Here is a 21,172-nt window from a genome sequence, read left to right as displayed (position 1 = left end):
ACTATCAATAAGAAACCATCTAATTATAGATTTGAAGGGTACTATTACACATCTCATAAGTATGATCATAAGGCACAAGATTGTAGATCTAAAGTGAAGAAAAATTGAACACCTAAAGTTCAAGACAAAAATAGTTAAGCAAGGAAATACATAATTTTGGGATTAAAATACTTGGGTAAATTATCAATATTGTGGAAAATATAGACACATTATACAAAACTATACTAGGATACATTTAAGAGGAAGATCTAGAAACTAAAAAAGGTTTCGACCAATATGTTTCAATTGTTAGAAGATTGGTCACCTAAGGAAGTACTATATGAACCAAGCACCAACACCCAGTGTTGAGGTGAACAATGGAAACGCTAAGGTCAATGATAAAGAAGTGAAGAAGTAGATGAATCAAACATGTAGAAATAAGGAAGCAGAAGTGAAATCAATGAATGGATCAGATATTCTCACTACCATAAACTGAGAAAAGAAGATGTCTATGGAACTATGTTACGAATGATATATCATAAATCAATTCCTAAATAAGATGCATTGAAGTTCATATCAAAAAAAGTTAATGTGCATAAGGAAATATTTAAAATATGAATCAAGTAGTGTGAATTTTTGAGAACTTGTTGGTTAGTTGATGTCGAGTGTCAGTATTAAAGTTATATAATCCTTATTATTAACATAGTTTTAGTATTGACCGAGCTAAAGGCCATATATGATATGTTGAAATATAGAGTTCACTGAGAGATGGTGTAGACCACACATGAATAAAGGGACTTTTTTTATTGAGTATTATAGAAATGGTTACAACAACTCCATATCACTCGCTACTTATATGCAAAATTAATGAGGCCCTAAAATTAATTTATTGAGGCATTTAGTGCATTTTTTAAGTCATTTTATACACCAACCATTCTAGTTTACAAAAATCACAAGGAGTTTGAGCATTCAAGATATTTTAGTAGTAGTAACAAGTGATTAAAGTGCATCATTAACAAATATCATTGATTGTGAAGAGGTTGTAGTTGCAAAGTTGCAAAAAAGTTCGAAAATAATGCTTAAATTGGAGAAATGGAAAGAAGTTCATCCACAAGTTATAACAAGAAAGGACTTGAGGTAAGAAATGTTTAGTTCATTAGAAATGGTGCTTATCCTCCACCTAAGTACAAGGTCATATATGATATTACAATGAAGGGTATTTCCATGGATTCCCTATCATTGATTCCTCCTAGGTTGATCATGTAACATGATGTTAGGTTATGTTATATGGATTACAAAAGAAGAATGGTGTATGAGAAGTTGTGTGATGTGGGAGTCCTGAAGAATGAACATAAAGATATTCACCAACAAAGGGTTAACACACGCATTGAATTTTCCAAAGAATTTTACGATGGAATGGATCAAAATTTTGTTGAGCCAAATCCATGACATGAAAATCTAGTTAGAAAATAGACCAATAAAAAAACATAAAGGATATTGTCCATCATGTCACTATATACCCCATTATACATAGGGTGAAAATTTCTTAGCAACAAGAAAGAGAATTTATTGAGGCTAATACCCTATTAAAATGTAATGATAGTGGGATGTCAATTTGCATTATTGAAGACCATGTGATTGAATTTGATGTTCACAGCATTGTCCAAAAATTATACAAGTCAAGCTAATTCATTCACTAATACAAGGAACATGTTTGGCATAAGATGAATCCCATGACTAAGTATATTACTGAATTCATTATTCAAATGGGTAAAATAAATTCAACTATAATGGATGGCTATTTTGAAGAATTCAGGAAAGAGATGAAAAATAGGTGAAGGAGACCTAAGTCTTTAGTAGGAAAATACTATGAAGATGTTTGTTTCTTAGTGGATAAAGTTTAAACATATGTTCAAGCTATATTGCTGAGAGTTGCATGGTTAAGACATATTCCCTATGAAGGAAATATTGACGAAATGACTGTTTCCTTTACTAATTTATTGGTTAAAGCACTTGATAAGAAGGCCAAAGAATTTAGTAACTATGAGACTGTTGAAAGCATGAATGTTGATAATATTCCTATGGGGGAGCATTGTAGATATATTACTATGATGATATGTTACATTCATGACTCAGTTTGTTATTGATGTCAACATAGCAGTCTTCTATGGTATTTGATGACAAATAGCTAGTTGAGTATTGTCACTATCCAAAGTTATGAGAGATACATCTAAGTATCTAGTATATGCAGCTAATGTTGGATGAAGAAATGACAAGTCTAGAAGAAGTTATGTAAGTTTTGATGATGTATGTTCTGAGATAGAGTTTACAAAGGCATGTTCTCATAACCTTGTTATATCTCTTATCAAAGTTGTTATTTTGAGAATTGATATTGAGGATGTGAAGAAAACATGTTGGGGATGATGTGGCTAAGTTTTCTCATCATAATAAAATTTGTATAGAAAGATATTCAAGTCTACAAGAAAGAAGATTAATGTTATCACTAAGTGTAACATGTTCTTAATGTGGTCCTATAATGATTGATCGAGAAGGTCTAATAGCCAACTCAAGAATTGTTTTATGGACTTGGTATAAAGGAAGGACATTTTACTTTACCATGAGGTATAGAATTGTATTGATTAGAAGTGATTGTAAACAGCAAAGAGAGTGAAATATGAAGTTGAGTAGAGAAAAACTGAAGTGAAGGGAACTTCATTACCAAGGTTTTATTGTGTGATCCAAGGTTTGATATTTTGATCTGGGGTTCATGATCTGGTCTACAAGGTTTGATAGTAATTAGTTCAATTGATATAATAAAGGAAAGAGAAGCATAATAGTAAATTGCATATTTGAGTAGTCAACTCTTCTTGTAGTTGAAATTGCATGTTTGGGTAGTGGGCTCTTCTTCCATACATTTTACTACAACTCTTAATAGGGTTGGAATATCTTAATAGGGATTCAAAGTCTCCTAATAGGGACTCATATCTACTAAATGTTGTAATAGACTCCTAATAGGGTCCAACTTCTAATGAGGAATATTTATATTACTACATCATCTTGTGGACATCATTCCCAATGTGGTTTTCCCTTCGATCAAGGCTTTCCCTAGTTAACATATCTAGTGTAATTGTCTATGTGTATCTTATTATGGTTGTTGTTTACTTTGGTTGAATGGTTAAGTTTTTTTAAAGAAGATAAAAGTTTTAATTATTGGATAACTGATTCACACCCCCCCATCTTAGCTATCTTGGTGGACTATTGTTTCTAACAATTGGTATTAGAGCATCAGGTCGTCGAAGATAAAGTTTAATAACTTTGGGAGATCCATGGTGAGAATTTTTAGGAAAGATAGTTTGAAGCTTGATGGTACAAATTATGATAGCTAGAAGCAAAGATGAAAACACATCTATTGTATATGGGTCCCAGATATTAGATCTTGACAAAATCAGCAAAGAGAATCATTACTGAAAAGGATTTGGAAACTTGTACCAAGGAAGAAAGTGATCTTTTTATGTGTGACATGAGAGCTAGAGAAACACTATTAACTACACTTCATGAAATTGAATATAATCAAGGAAAGTCACTTGGTGCTTCACATTTGATTTGGAAAGCTTTGAAAACTAGTTTTGAAGGTGATGCACATTCTAAAAAGTTGAGGTTACAAAGTTGGATTTGTGCATTTCAAGATGCTAAAATGATGGAAGATGAATCTATAAGAACATATGTAGGTAGGATATCAAAAATTAGTATAGGTACTAAATCTCAAGGAAGAACCAAAGAAGATGATGAGGTCATATGGAAGATATTAAAGACTTTAACACCATCATTTAAGTCAAGAGTTCAAATGATATAATTGTTAATATCTTGTACCAAATATTTCACAAAGGAGACATTGCTTGGAAGACTTGAAGCAGTTGAGAATGAGCTTATATAGTCTAGAGAACTAACCAAAACTAAAATATCTTTTAGTGCCTTGAATACTCAACCTAGTTTATCAAGGAGTACAAGTGCTAGAGAAGATTTTGCTAGCAGTAGCAGATCTGAAGAGGAAAAAAAGATTGAATAAGGAGTAGGCCTTCTAGTAAGAAGAGAAAATATGGTAAGAAAATCTTTAAATGTTGGACTTGTGATGAATATGGTCATTATGCATCTAAGTTTTCTCAAAGAGAGAGAAAGTATAAAGGAAATTAAAAACCTAGAAGAGATAGAGAGTGTTTGTATGAAAATGTAGAAAATGATTCTAATGAACAAGTAGTAAGTGCTAGTGATGATGAGATTGGATTTATATAAATTAAAGAAGAAAGTCAAAAGAAAGGAGCTTTGTTGTCATAGGTTGAAAAGAAATTTAATCAGATAATTGATAGCAGTTGTTCACATCGAATGACTACTGATATGAACAAGTTTGTTGACTTCAAAAGTCAAGATGAAGGCATTGTCAGAGTTGGAAACAATGCATCATGCCAAGCTAAAGGTATTGGATCTATAACTTTTGATGGTAAAATTAGTACTGAGGATGTATTATTTTATGATGGTTTGAAGCAAAATCTTTTGAGTGTTGGACAACTAGCAGACAAAGGTTATCACTTGCAGTTCATAGAATAGACATGCATGATCAAAGATAAAGATGGAAAGGTAATTGTAATGGTAATGTATTTTAGTTAAATCCTATTAAAATTGTATTTTTGGTTGCAAAGGTAGATGATAGTTGGTTATGAAATAAGAGATTTTGTCATATAAACTTTGACAGTATTGTGAAGACTAGTAGTATGTTTGCAATTAGAGATTTACCTAAGATTGTAAAACCTACTAATACAATTTGCAAGTAGTCTGTTTTGGAAAAGCATAACAAAAATTCTTTTCATGGCAAGAAGTTTACTACCATAATAAAATTGGAGATTGTATACATAGATCTTAGCAGTCCTATAAAGACTAAAGGATTCTATGGTGAAAGATGTTTTATGATTCTAGTTGATGAATTTTCTAGAATGATGTCAATTGCATTTCTCAAAGAGAAATCTAAGGCATTTGATAAGTTCAAGATATTCACGAATAGAGTTGAGAATGAATCTAGTATAAAGATTAAATTTTTATGATCAAATAGAAGAGGAGAAATTATTTCAAATGAGTTTAACATGTTTTGTAAAGAAAATGAAATCAAAAGATAGTTATCAACTCCAAGAACCCCTAAACATAATGGCATTGTAGAAAAAAGGAATAGGCCAGTTACAAAAGCATCGAGAGCTATGTTAGCTAAGAATTATATATCTAGGATGTTTCGAAGAGAAGCTATGAATACAATAGCCTACACTATAAAAGGAGTACATATTAGGAAAGACACAAACAAGACCCCTTATGAATTGTGGTTTGTTCACTCACCTAGAGTTGAGTATTACAAAAAATTTGGTAGTAAGTGTTATATCAAAAGAGATGTTGATATTGGTAATTTTGATGCTAGAAGTGATGAAGGTATGTTTCTTGGTTATTCATTGAAAATAAAATCTTGTAGATGCTATAATATAAGAAATAAGACTATTATGGAAACTACAAATGTGAGAATTGATGAGAAATTCAAGATACAAGAGAGAACAATTGATTACAATTTAGATGATGGTGTTGTTACTAAACCAAGAAATGATGAAGTATTTCTTTAGACTAACAATAATTTATAGAATGATGGATATCCAAGGTAGGACCAAATCTCAAAACCTTCAACAGGGCCAAGAGTTGAGATAGTAACTCCTACTTTAGAAAAGAATATGATAAGGAATCACCCATTTGAGTAGATCACTAGAAGCAAAGATAAAGGTGCAATGACAAGAAGTAGAGTCAATGAATAAATATGTTTGATATCTCAAGTTTAACCTAAGAATGTAGATGAAGCATGTAAAGATGATCATTGGAAGCATATTATGAAAGATGAATTAAATCAAATAGTAAAGAATGAGACATGGGAATTGGTCCCCAGACCAGTAGATAAAATGTGATAGGAACTAAATGGGTATTCAAGAACAATATTAATGAACAAGGAAAAGTTGTAAGGAACAAGGAAAAATTGGTATGTAAAGGTTACTCATAGCAAGAAGGAATAGACTATGATGAGACATATGCTCCTATGTCTAGAATAGAAGTAGTAAGATTATTCTTAGCCTATGCATCACAAAAGAAATTTAAAGTGTATTAGATGGATGCCAAGTTAGCATTTCTAAATGGCGAACTTGAAGAAGAAGTTTACATAGACTAGCCTAAAGGTTGTCCTTTGAAAAATGACAAGGACATAGTATTCAAATTGAAGAAAGCATTGTATGGCTTGAAGCAAGCACATAAAACCTTGCATGCAAGGTTGGACAAGCATTTGAAAAAGCTTGCATATAGAAAAGGTATGGTAGAGAGTAATCTATATTGGAAAGAAATTGATGATGGTTTGATGATTTTGGTAATATTTGTTGATGATATCATGTTTGGAGGAAATGATGATGAAAGTGAAATTTTTTTTGAAGAGATGAAGAAAGAATTTGAGATGACTATGATAGGAGAAATGAAATATTTTCTAAGTTAATAGATTGTACAAAATAAAGAAGGAATCTTTATTTCTTAGACTAAGTATTTGAAGGATTTATTGAAAAGGTTTGGTTTGGAAGCATGTAAACCCATTGGAACATGTATGGTAACTAGACACAAGTTATCTACAAAGGATGAGACACCTACTATTGAGTAGAAGAAGTAAAAATCTATGATTAGAGGTTTACAATATTTGACTCATAGAAGGCTGAATATAAAAAATACAATTGGAATTATTAGAAGATTCCAAGCTCATCTTAGAGAGGCACATTATATAGTAGTCAAAAGGATAATTAGATATCTAAAAGGAACACTAGAGTTTAGATTGTGGTATGAAAGATCTAATGATTTTACTCTAAGTGCTTATACTGATGTTGACTTGGCAGGCAATATGGATGATAGAAAGAGCACCAGTGGTGGAGCCTTCTTTCTTGGAGGAAGATTGGTATCTTGGCTACACAAGAAGCAGGATTGTACATCACAAAGTACATCAGAAGTAGAATATATTGTAGTAGCAAAAAATTGCAATCAAGTTGTTTGGATGAAGTAGATGTTGAATGATATAAGGACATAAATCAATGAACTTGTTGTCATACATTGTGAGAACACAAGCATATTAAATATGTCTAAGAATCTAGTGTTGTACTTGAAGATCAAAGAAATTTTTATTAAGTGTCACATGTTGACAAAGAATGTTGTAGAAAAGGAAACTAGATTGGAGTATGTTAGCACTAAACAAAAGATTGTAGATATATTCACAAAGCCTCTTCCAAAAGAGAATTTTGAGTATTTACAAGGTATGCTAGGGGTTATGCCCCTTCCTACATTAGAATAGAAGATACAGGAGTGCATCAATCTAGTGTAATAGAGCACCACTATTTTTCTGGACTAAATGTTGATGCTTCCTCTATGGGGGAGTATATGTGATGGATAGAGTCATCTAGGACTCTTGTTGGATGTTATTTTGAACAATGTCTTTGGACATTTGAGCTAAGTAAGAACTAGTTGTTGGAGAGTTTGATGGTTGATGAAACCTTTAACATTTATGTTAATAGGGGAGAAGTATGGCATGAAAAACATCATGAGGAAAGCATCATGTAGCAAAAGATCATGAGGAAGAACATCATGCAGAGAAAGCAAAGATAAGAAAGAAGAAGTACAACATGGAATGACAGTTTGATAGAAAGAACATTAAGGTATATCAATGGGGGGAAATGATTAATGAAGAGGATTTAAAAATTAAGATTAACAATCTTGTTGGTATTCTTGGAACTAGATGTTTTTCATCTATGTTACCATAAATGCCAAATGCAAGGATTGTTGAAAGAATGAATGCTAGTGATATTCCTATAGGGGAGTATTGTAGATATGTTACTATGATGATATGTTACATTCATGACTGAATTTTTCATTGGTGTTAACATATAAGTCTTCTATGGTATCTGCCAAAAGAACAGTGGAAAGATCAAGTTGCTATAGATGGCTAGTTGAGTATTCTCACCATCCATAGTTATGAGAGATACTTTTAAGTATATAGTATATGTAGTTAAATTTGGAAAAAGAAATGATAAGCCTAGAAGAAGTTATGTAAGTTTTGGTGATGTCAATTCTAAGATAGAGTTTACAGAGGCATGCTCTGGTAAACTTGTTATATCTCTTATCAAAGCTATTAGTTTGAGAAGCAAGGTTGAGGATTTGAAGAAGACATGTTGGTTATGATGTGGCCAAGTTTTCTCATCATAATTTCTATGTACAAAAAGATATTCAAGTTGCAAGACAAAAGATTAATGTTGTCGCTAAGTGTAATGTGTTCTTAATATGGTCCTATAATGATTAATTGAGAAGGTCTAATAGACAACTTAGGAATTGTTTTATGGACTTGGTATAAAGGAAGGAAATTTTCCTTTATTATGAGGTATGAAATTGTAGGGATTAGAAGTGATTGTAAGGAGCAGAGAGTGGAATGCAAAGTTGAGCATAATAGAGTTGAAGTGAAGAAAACTTCATTGTGAGGTTTGATATTTGGATCCAAGGTTTGTGACCTAGTCTATAAGGTCCGATAGTGATTAGTTCGATTAAAAGAATATAGGAACAAGAAACATAACAAAAAATTGCATGTTTGAGCAGTGAGCTCTTCTTGTAGCAAAAATTGCATGTTTGGGTAGTGGGCTCTTCTTGTATACATTGTACTACAACTCCTAACAAGGTTGGAATCTCCTAATAGAGATTTAAAGTCTACTAATAGGGAGACATATGTACTAAATGTTGTAATAGACTCCTAACAAGGTCCATCCTCTAAAAAGGAATATTTATATTAGTACATCATCTTGTGGGCATCATTCCCACTGGGTTTCCCTTTGATCAAGGGTTGTAATTGTCTGTGTAACATATCTGGTGTAATTGTCTATGTGCATATTATTATGGTTGTTGTTTACTTTGGTTGATTGGTTAATTTTGTTTAAAGAAGATAAAAGTTTTAATTGGTGTATAAATAATTCAACCTCCAACCCCCCTGCCCCCACTCCCCCCCCCCCCCCCATTTCAATTATCTTGGTGGACTATTATTTCTAATAAGGGAAATTAAGGTCTAAATTTTGATGTAAATTGAGATTCCTAAGCTAGAAAGGAAGAATAAGAAAATGGTAAAAAATTTGGAGAGTGCACTTGGTGATGCACCATTTATGAATTCTAAAGATAGAGGAGAAGACTTGAGTAGTAATAATGAGGATGAAGGAGAAAATGAAGGAGAGGAGAAGAAGATAGAAGGCAAAGGCAAGGAAATATTTTTTAGCCAAGGCCCAACCATCTAAAGGTAAGAAAGGTGTTATTGTGGAACCTAAAGTAAATTTTTTTTTGAAGATAATAGCATCAATTCCTACACCTACTCCACCTAGGGTCACTTGTAAAAAACTAGGGAAACTAATTTGCTAGTTTCCATTATAGTTCAAAAAGATGTTGTCAAGATAACCGAGCCCATTAAAGGCCAAGGATCAAAGAAAAGAGAAGTTCACACACAACAAGAGGAGAAAGTAAATCCTATCAAGAGACTGAGAAGGAATCTTTTAGTAAGGTAAGGATGATTATGAGAAAGACAAAGTAGAGAAGACAGACTCTAATTATCTGAGTCAATTCAAAGTTTCCACACACAGTAAGCCTCAAGATATTGATGAGGTATGCAAAAATCTTAAGAGTAATGTAGGTATATCTTGCTTTCATTATAAAAAGTATGAGCATTGCATAGAATAGTAAGGGTGAGGAGGTAGTTTTAGAAATGATGGAAAAATTCAAATACACTTCTATAGAAATTTACAAGATGATTCAAGAGAATCTATAAAATAAAATTGATACTAAGTGGAAATGGGCATTAACAATCAAGAGGCAAATGAGAGAGGTTACATTAGTTTTAAAAATGCCTAAATTAAGTAAGAAACATATTTCATTAGCATTTTGGAATCATACAAATAAGCTTGTACCAAAATTAAGGGCATATAAGCTATTGAGAAATCAAATAGAAGATAAGGTACACTTGAAGGAAAAATAACATGAAATAATATCTATGGATTAATGCTAGCTTATGAGTCATAATATGACATAGTACAATAAAGAAGAATTCCCAAAGGAGATTTCCTAGCCCCTAGAAATTAACTACAAAGTAGAAACACAAAAAAAATTATAAGATCTGATACCAAACACAACTCTTTATTTATAAAACAACTGATTACATGCAATGTGTTGGGCTATAAGGCCTTAGCGGTTATGACCAAATACAAAGAAAGTAATAGTTATGCAAGATCCCTCAACATCAAACCCAACCATTAGCTAGTATAGATATGTATCACCACAATTTACTCTTGAAGAAACCTCCAAGCAAGCTTGAAACTTGTGCTCATAAGCCACCAAGAAATCTACTTGTTTCCCAAGCTACAACTACTAGTTAGTTGGATGATTGTGACTTAAGACTCCCCAAAACCCCTTACTTATAACTAACTAAGCCACTATCTAACATAAAAAGTTAAAAATTAAATAAATGCTTACATTAAATACATGTTGAGCCACAAGTCAGCCTACAATATATTTTAAATAACAAATGCCTTATAAGCCTTACAACTCTCATTAACTAAACCTAAGAAAAATAAACAAGACTTGAATAATTCTATAGAAACTCCCAAAATTTCTCCACATTTAAATCATACTCATCAAGCATTAAATGCTCTAAGTTAGTCGAGAAAGTCCATGAGAATTTCACCCCGCAAGCCACACTTTTGAGTGTCAGAAAAACCTGCAAGCATCATCGAGCTCCCATAAGCATTGTAAAGAAATATAGCATATATCAACCAAGAGTATATGATGAAAATAGTATATGAAAGGCTCCTTCAATTTCTTATCCCTTTAGTAATTGAGCTCCTCGACCACCACTACTATAGTAATGCTCGAGGAACACTCCTTTAGTGATCAAGTTCCCTACTCCAAAACCAAAATCCTTCCAGCATGCAGGATTGATATCTACCCTAGGATGCCCCTGCATTAGACACAATAGGTGTAAGAAGATGCTCTTAGTAGAAAGAAAAAACATCTTCTTAGATTTAGCACATAAATCCCAAATTGGTTCTCCACATTCATCCTTGATGTTCCATAGGTTTATTCTCCACTTCCAAGGTCTAACAAGTAATGTGTGACAACTATTCATGTACAATATCATATGCCACTTGATCCTTATATTGCTCAATCTAAAAATTAATAAGACATTGCTCCCTCACTTCCAAAGCATGATCATCTTGTAACTAACTAATCCTATATGAACAAGGATGTCTCATTCTCTTCAAACTAAGTTTCTAAACCATCTCCTTAGAAACAAGGTTATTAGTACTACCACCATCCATAATCACATTGTATATTTTACCACTAGGCTTAAAACAAGTCCTAAAAAAATTACTCCTTTGACAAGGTTCTATTGTCCTCTTACCAAACAATATTGGCTGACCCAACAAACTCTCTCCCTCCTCAGGATTACTTATATAGTTTTCAACCTCATTTACAATAATAGCTCTCCTATCACCAACTTTAGGACATTCATAAGCTCCATCTCCTTCTTCACCACATCTATAGAAAGTTCCCTTAAATGGACCTCTACTTGTCCTCTTCTTTGGCTCAATGGGTTTTGGTTTAGCTTCTACAACCTATTTATCCTTTTTTGATTGATCCTACTTCTCTTTCCCTGAAGAACTTCCTTGATTTCTCCTCTCTAACTTATCTTCTTCCTTCAGAGCATATTGATAAGAATCCTTAACCAAATCAATCTTTAGCATACCAACCTCATTCTAAATAGTAAATCTCAAACCATTAATGTACCAATCTACCTTCTCCTTAGACAATTCTCAATGTCTAGACTAAATAGTCAGCTTGTAAAACTCCTTAGTATAATATTTCACAATCATATCCTTCTATTTCAAATTCTGCAACCTCTCAAACAACTCAAGTTCATAATTATTATGAATGAACTTAGCCTTAAAATTTTTCACCATGAATCTCCAAGGAGTAATTTTCATTTCACCTTCCTCTTCTCTATCTCTTTGTGATTCTTTCCTCTAAAGAGAAGCATGTCCTTTTAGCTTAGTCTATGCCAACCTCACTTTTATTAGATCTCCAATATCCTCTAACTCTAATTAGTCCTCTAATTCACTAATCCAATCAATAAAATCTTCAAGATCCAAAATACCTAAGAAATTAGAAACATTCATCTTATGCTTTAGTTTCAACTGAGATCTAGATGTAGCAAACTTGCCATCCCCATCTCCTATAGGCATCTCTACATGATCAGTTGTGTCCTTACCACTCAATCCAAAAAAATCAGAGTCTTCATGTTCTTTCTCATAACTATATTTAGTACCCACATGTCAAGGGACACCAGCAGTAGCCCTCATGATCACATTCTTCATCGACTCCATCTCAAATAGGACATCTATTTTAATCTTCTTTGAGATCCTCACTTCCATAGCATCATGAAGATCTTCAATCGCCCTAGGATCTAATCTTCTTGGAGGCATCTTCCAAGATTTTTGCAAACCCTCTACAACAAATCCTCAACATCACTAGATCCTCACCCTAATGACCTTCATCCTAGGTCTTGGCACAAACTACCTCAACTTCGGTCATATGTCTACATGCTAAGGAATAGCTTTGCTCTAATATCATCTAGCGTAGTGCAAGGAAGGAGATGTCCTAGCCCCCAATAAATAACCACTTAGAAGAAACACAACACAAGGTATAAGATCTGATAATAAATACAACTCTTTATTCATAAAATAAGTGATTACATGTAATATGTTAGGCTGTAAAACCTTGTTGGTTATGGCCAAATATAAAGAAAGTAATCGTTCTACAAGATCCCTCAAGATCCAATGAAAATCCTAGCTAGTCTAGATCTGTAGCACCACAATACCTCAGTAGAAACCTCCAAGAAATATTTAAACTTGTTTTTGTAAGCCACTAAGCAATCTCCTTGTTTCCCAAGCTACAACTACTAGCTCTTCTCAAACTTCGCTCATCTTCGACATGCTCTTCTCCAAGATAGATAATTATGACATAAGACTCCCCAAGACCCCCTAATTATAGCCAAATAAGCTAGAAGTCATCCTAGCAAGTTACAAATTAAATAAACCCTTACATTAAATACACATTGAGCCACAAGTCAGCCTACAATAGATATTAAATACCAAATTCCTTAAAAGGCTTACAACACCTAATAAATACACCTAAGATAAATAAAAAAGACCCAAATAGGTCAAAAAAAACTCCCATAATTGGTCCACATCATGATCATACTCCTCACACATTAAATTCATCAAATCAGCTTAGCAAATCCATGAGAATTCTACCCCAAAAGGCACACTCTTCAGCATTAGCAAAACCTACAAGAATCATCAAGCTCCTAGAGGCATTGTTGAGAAACAAAGTATATGGAGAGAAATAGTACATGCTAAGAAAAAATATATGTTGAGCTCCTTTAGAAACCTAGCCCCTTTTGTGACTAAGCTCCTTAGCCAACACTACACCCAATAACTACTGAGTACCACTCCTTTGGTGACCAAGTCCTCAACTCCAAAACCAAAATCCCTCCAACATGAAAGATTTCTAACTACCCTAGGATACTCCATCACAAAATGAGGAAGAAAAGGATGATTAGACTAATTTAGATCTCGATAATATGGAAGATATTGTTGGTGGTAAGGAAACTGTTGTTGATACCTTTTAATAATTTAGTGCAATTAAGTGGAGGAGAAACAAAGACTATTACAATCGATGATGAACTTAATAACGGTCCTATAAAAGATGTTGTAACTATTACTATTTAGCTAAGTGTAAGCCCAATTCAAATTAATTTTATATAGATTTCCACTTATGATAAGTTTCTTGATTGAAATCCTCAAGTGAAAGAATATTGAAAGATTGAACCACATGTGCATACTCAACTAATAGAACATGCAACCACTATTGTTAAATCAATGATGATAGTTGATAGTCAAGGTGATGAGCATGTTGAATATGTTGAGCACTAGAGTGTACTCACTGATATATGAGAAGAAACACAAGCCTTGAGACCTCATATTGAGGGAAAAAAAGAGGCAGGCCAGTCGAGTTCAACTTCTAAACTCCATACAAAGGGTGAACAAGAGAAGGGTACAACACGTAAACAAAACATGACCTTTACTATGTAGATACAAAAAAGTACAGATAGGATTGAAGGATTGTAAGAGCCCAAGTTTGGAGGTTTCTACTGAAAAATTTCAATTATCTGCATGTTGAACTCCAATACTATGAATTAAAAGGGGAAAAGAATCAAGAAGAAGAAAGCTCAATCCCTTGTTATACAAAAAGGTAAGCCAACCATATTGGATGAATATATTTTTATAATAGATTGGAATGAGTCTAATTTGATTGAAGAATATGTGTTGGTGTGAAATGAATTATTTACTAGGAAGGAAAAATAGGCTAAGTTTAGGAGATAATACCAGTAGAAGCAAGAACAAAAGCAGACATTGTTTGATATCAAAGATATATTTTTTAATCCTTTTTTATTTCTAATTTGGATTAGAATAATCCTATTGTAGAGAAATTGATCAACAAGTGAATAATCTTGATATTGATACATATAAAAAATTAATTCAAAGGACATTAAAGAGATTGACAAGATTTCAATTGAAATAGTAGTTAGATAGGTGAAACTGTCAAAACTTGTGACTAACTTAGAAAAAGTGGTTAAAAATGTAAAAACATTATTCAACAACTTATCTAATAGCTCTATGTTTATAAATGATATTAGGGAAATAATGGACAAGCTTGAAACTAATCTACATAAAAGTGCAAATGCACTGAACATGGATTCAAGTTCTAGACTATAGCAAAATAGTGTGCATGTTAGGGCTATAAAGTTTGATCACTTTTGATCATCTACCTTGTGAGGGGTATACCCTATTAAGAATGTATAAGATTATTAGGTCTACCTTAATTAAAGGATTTGAACTACGTAATTAAGTGAGTAGTCTTATAAGAGATTTACCCTCAAACACCTATTAAAATGAATCAACACCTTGATCTTTCATTCTACACTCTGAATGTTGATAAAAGATCACCTCTTTCCAAACTAATCTCACCTCTATGTAATAGATATACTTTATCTCCTCTCCACACTTCTCAATCACCTTACAATTGCTCAACACTTAACTTCACTAAAATTTACCTTCATCTTTACATCCAAACATCTAACTTGCAACCAATAAGAACTAGGTCTAAAACCATCCTTAAATGGTTATTTGGTGAAGCTTCTAATTCATGATCAATGATCTAGATTCATCCCTTTCTTGCCTCTTAGTCCTTCTAATAATGTGATGGGTTAATCACCATTCTTAGGGATTGATGGCATTAATTATATGTGTAATGAACTCCTTGATTAACTCTTCAACCTATAAAACATGCTTCCATCTCAATAAAAATAGTTTACATTAATGTTTGTGTTATTCCAAACATTTATACAAACAATGTTACTCAACACATGAACCTTACTGAAACTCAACACAAACTAATTCTTCATTTTTACATTAACCTTAACTATCCTTGGCTTTGACTATTTTATTCAGTTGTTGTATCACTTGACTTATCTTTCCTCCTAAAAAGCTTGACAACCATTGGAGTACTCAAAAATACTTAGATTGCAAGGTAGTAACTACTTCTTGACAATAATTGAGTATTTATATACTTTACATAGCATTACTCAACTTGAATAGAATCACTCAATTGTAGTCTTGAATGAATAACTTTTCCTAGTAAATCACTAAGCGTTTTGCACTAATTGGCAATGTTAGATTCCCTTGATGGTCAATAATTAATTAGGGTAGCATTTATCTAAATCTTTCCATTGAGGCAAAAAAATCTTTTAAAGCATATTGTGTGTTTTATATTTTCTTTGAATGTTTCTCTATGGCTTTGGATTAATAAATAATTTGATATTGTTCTCTATATGTTATATTATTGCCAAGTGATGAAAAAGGGAACTAATAACAAGTTTAGACAACAACAAAGATATCACCTATCTAATTCTTTCCATTAAGATAGAAAAAAGTTGATAGTGTGCTTCATATTATTTTTCAATTTTTCATTGTGTTTGTGGATTAATAAATAGTATGATATTCTACTTTATGTTATTGCTTAGTGTAAAAAATTGGGTACCAATAAAAAAATTAAAAAAGAATAAAGGTCTAACCTCTATTTGACATACTTCTTATGGGATTTAGACTTTGGATTTCAAAAATCCTTAACCAATAATATATAAAATGATTTGTCAATCTTATTGAGAAATTATTGGATGACATAAGACAATAGTAAATAATTAACTAACACTAATACATTAGGGGTCAATTTGTGACGTTAATTTGTGACAACAAGAAAAGGTAATGTGGTTTTGGCTTTTTTTTTTTTCAATTTTAGCCCGATTCCGTCACAATTGTGATGCCAGCGGGATATAAGAGAAAAAAAAAAGCCAAAAACCCTCATTTGAATGAAATCACGTGACATAGGGTTCTTCTAAAAGGAAAGGCGCATGCGCGGGAGATCACTTCAACAACATTGAGAGGGGCATTGAGGCGAACTTGAGGCATTCAGAGGGTCGGGCAGAGACGCGCATCGGCAAGGTGTAAGACAAATAAACCCATTACTCCTTTGTTATCCATGTTTTTCAAGATCAAAAGCATGCCCATTCATTTCAGTGTCCAAATGTTTGAGCTCCTTCAAGTTTGTTAACGACTGCAGAGCAAAAGAGGCAAACAAGAGGCCTTTTAGTAGACATTTAGGGTAAAGAATTGTTCTATTAAGATATGGCATATATCTATGAATATGTACAGATGAACAAACATCAATATGCATTTCACTATCACTACCTTCGCATATATGGTAACATAAATGTTTTAAAACAATCCTCTAGTCATTCAGAAAACTAGTTGCAAAAGATAAGGAAAGAGCCATATTGATAGTTTCACCTAAGACCATGCTACAAGAAGAGCTTTAAACTCACAGAAAGTAGAGCAGTGCTCACATTTTGCAGTGAACTTTGAGAAACATGTCAAAAATGAAATGATAAAATTCATTTTGATAAACTCGACACAGTGGGAGTCGAACCCATGACCTTTTGATCTGAAGTCAAACGCACAAATCCACTGCGCTATGCGGCCCTGTGATGATTGTTGTGGCCAAATTAAGTTTCTGTTACATTTTATGTTGACTATCATTTCAATTCCTATTATAATTCTATGGGACACAATTGCTCTCAACATTTTGTAGGTATATAATGAAGCTTATATAACTACTTCTCTTCAAATAATTGTGAAAAATGAAACATCAAATTCATTCCTAAGGCTCAAAATATAGAGATTATAAGTTGGTGACCAATAATTCTCTTTAAGATGGAGGACACATTTCTAGTTACTTAGATAATGGGAATTTTACTTTGTTGGTAATTTGAGAATCTTGGAAAACCTTAGAGATCATTAAATTCCTCCATCTTAAACACTTTTTGATTAAACAAACTAGCCCCAAATCAGTATATTTCTCAATTTATAGGCACAAAATATCTATGGTAGTAGGAATACACCTGAATTAGAAAGCAACTTATAGGCAAACAAATTTTAATTCCCATGAACAGGAGAGCAATCTAAATGCCAACAAATTACAGTTCTTCCACTGCTTTTATTTCAACAATCCATGTGGTTGCACCATAATTGGATGCTTATCTTACAGTGATAGAAGATGTTGCTCCCTTATGTTTTAACTTGTCATGATCACCCCCTAGTGGACGTCGTGGTGGGCGAATGTGTTTGCACTATGAGGAATTATCAACATATTTTGCATTCACACTCTTCATTTCAGATACTTCAACCTTGGTACACATAGAGAAGAAAGAGGCCATAAAACTAGTTCTTAATGAATCCTTTGTTTTCCTCACATCAGCAATTGGGGCTGGTGAGCTTTTGTTGTGTTTGGCGAGAGACTCTTGCCAATGAGCTCTACACATTCTTCTGCATGTCTTTTACACATCCTTCTCTAGTAACATCACAAGACATTAATGTTCAGTAACATCAGGTTCTAGTTTAAACGTCATAAGACATTATGGTCTTGACAACAATATGGCAATCTACATTTGACCAAAGAAAATTGCAAAATATCAACCTTTATGAGAAAAATTCATTTTGGTAATTGTATTTTGGTTCACTAGGCTCAAGCTATTTGCAATTTATCTTCCCATGTCCCAAAGATGGTCATGCATTCTCATTATAACTGTTAATGTTTCTCATGAATGCCCTTTCATTTCTTGAACAATACACTTGTTTTTAAGTGTTTCCATTGCATGCCGAGAGCTCCATGCTAATGCCTCCCGTACTTCCATGGCAATTTGCTTGGATTTGTCAACAAAAAGGCATGCGAAATCCATGAAAATTTTTTGTTCCTCATAGTCCAATGCATCAAAGCTTATTTTATTTTACATAGCCTTGGGTAGCAAGATCTCACTCCCGAAGCCCATTATGGTAGGATGGTAGCAACATATTTATGACTATATATTAAAAATTTGGGATACAAGTTGGAAAATTTTTACAAGTATCCCATTAGATGAGATCAAGATTCAAGTTTAAATGTTCATATAATGAATAAAATTCAAAAATCCTTGCTCAATATTCATTAATTCAAGTATAAAAGTAATAATAGAACATTATTTCCGTTGGAAATGAAAGGCCCTAAGTCCACAAAATGGCCAGTAATAAAAAGTACATTTGGTTGCATGTATCTTACATAGAAATGCAGTGGTATTATATATCTGGCATAGTTATGAAAGTATGGCCCTCATTGCGAAGGTCTATAGTGTCTAACTTGAGGCATCCTCATTTTCAACCTTACATTGCTAAAGGCAGGACACATTTTGGCCTTGTTCACTGTTTGACCCCAGATAGGGTCTTGAGGGATGGATACCATCTTGAACAGGAAAATATAGATGAAAGCAAAAATAGTTGTGATAGAGAAGGTTCCAGTAATAGTGATCTAACTTGTCCAGTAAGGCTCCCTCGTGATTATGTGAATGCTAGAGATAGTGCATTGTAGGATAGCCTTTCGCATAACATTGGAAGTGAAGGTACATGGTCATACATGGGAAAGGAATTACCAAAATCTTCCAAATAGGTTTTTTTAAATAAATATTCAGCTGTGCAGGAACCAGAGGAATCAAATTTGTGTTCAGAGGATGTTCCATTGGATAGGCATTGTGGCCATAGCTTTCTTGCAGAAAATTCTAAAAGTCTTGTAGATAGAAATAAAGAAGTAAAGCACCCCATGGTTCATAAGAAAAGCTCTCCTGCAAATGCAACAAAGTGACTTGCAAAAGAGATTGTTGGAGTGGGAAGCCCTCGGACCCCTGATCAAGTTTTTCCCACTCCCAGAGTAAAAACAGATTTTGTAAAGAAGGCACATCTTACTCACGGCAGGCAATCTGTAAGTTCCAAATTCTTATTATTTCTACAATTTTCTTTTGTTATCTTAACTGTAATGTTAACTTGAGTCATAAATTTGATAGCTACCCTATGGAGAACCTTCACCACAAGTTGTCTGGACACCAAAATTGGAAGGTAAATATTCACACACAAAAAAATCTCAACGTCCATCTTGTGTACCAGGTTCAACTCCAAGTATTTCTAGTCGTAGGGCCTCCCTGCCCCTACCAACAAAGCCATCAGTTTCACGGCCTACATTCATTACTAACAATCCTCATAATGGAACACCTAAAGTAAAATCTGTTAACAATGAATCTGTAACACCTAGGCCACAAAAATCTTCTTTAACTTCACGCTCATCAGCATCTTCATTTGGAAGAATTGAAGCACTCACAGAGAGATCAAACCTTACTCCAGAAGATGCAACTACTGAGTTACCTTATGTTTCTAAAGCTGCCACTTTGTGGTATTCTGATAGAAAAAAAATATTCAGGGCTTCGAGCTATGCAGTCTCCTGATGTATCAGTTAATGCACCTAGACTTGATCGAATTGTGGAGTTCTCCATAGCCCCTTCTGAAAATTTGGTGCCCACTGCAAAACAGTGTGTTAAGGGTACTCGCTTAGACATTCCTGGAGAATAAAGTTGTCATTTGAGAGCAGAGAGTAGCCCATATGGATTGCATTTAGAAAGGTCCACCTCATCAAGCTCAGGTTCAGATAGGGATGATGCAAACTGTGATAGAACAAGGAGAAGTACACGATCCAGATCAATGCAAAAGCTCCTGCTTCTGTTCACATGAAACCAACCTTTAATGATGTTATTCATGTAATTAGACACAGTGCTTTTTGAGTTGGTACAGATCAAGCTGAGTTAGAGAGAGGAACTGTGAGCAGCTTGCTGCAAGGAAGAACAGATGTGAATTCATTTTTAGATGCAAATAATAATGATCTAGATGTCTTGTCAATTGCCATGGGGACAACTGTTACTGGCCATCATATTGTAGATCAGCACCTTAAGACAACCTCAACTTCCAGTAGAGATTCTGATTATTCTCAAAAATGAGTAAAAGGAGGAATAGATCTTAAATCATATCAACAAAGAGCAGAAGCTCTTGAAGGCTTGCTAGAGCTTAGTGCACAATTAATCCAATAGCAGAGACTAGAAGAACTTGGCATAGTTTTGAGGCCTTTTGGACGTGGTAAAGTCTCCCCAAGAGAAACAACCATTTGGTTGACAAAAAGCCTAAAAGGAGCAATGAGTGATGTTCACTACACGGATTGAGAAATATAGATATTTCAACATGGCACTTGTTTATATATGTTTTGTATCTAGTTTTCTTATGTGTAAATATTACTTGGCCCTCAATTTGGCTCCAAGTGGAACATTTCCTCTTTATATCCGACTTACACTATCTCATCTATAACATCTTTTTGTAGATAGATGGATGATGTCTGTTTGTCCATATAGGATTTGATTTTTGGGTAGTCGTTGATGGTGTTGTTGTATGCTTTTCGATCAATGATTGGTCTGACCGCTTTCTTTAACTATGGGTTTGCTTGATGGCAGCAACCCAATTGTTGAGAAAATTTGGGGGTAACCTAGTCGCTT

The 21,172-nt window shown here is 33.5% G+C and overlaps 1 pseudogene; it reads left to right on the top strand.

The window, feature by feature from the left end:
• The first annotated feature begins 18,828 nt into the window (after positions 1–18,828).
• LOC149528760 (uncharacterized) lies at positions 18,829–20,845 on the top strand (annotated as a pseudogene).
• Positions 20,846–21,172: the final 327 nt, after the last annotated feature.

The sequence above is a fragment of the Cupressus sempervirens genome, chromosome 11 (genome assembly GCF_028749045.1).
Source record: "Cupressus sempervirens isolate cs-2001-9-10 chromosome 11, ASM2874904v1, whole genome shotgun sequence".
Taxonomy (NCBI): Eukaryota; Viridiplantae; Streptophyta; class Pinopsida; order Cupressales; family Cupressaceae; genus Cupressus; species Cupressus sempervirens.
The sequence above is the reverse complement of the archived record's forward strand: the minus strand, read 5'-3'. Positions and strand labels throughout refer to the sequence as shown.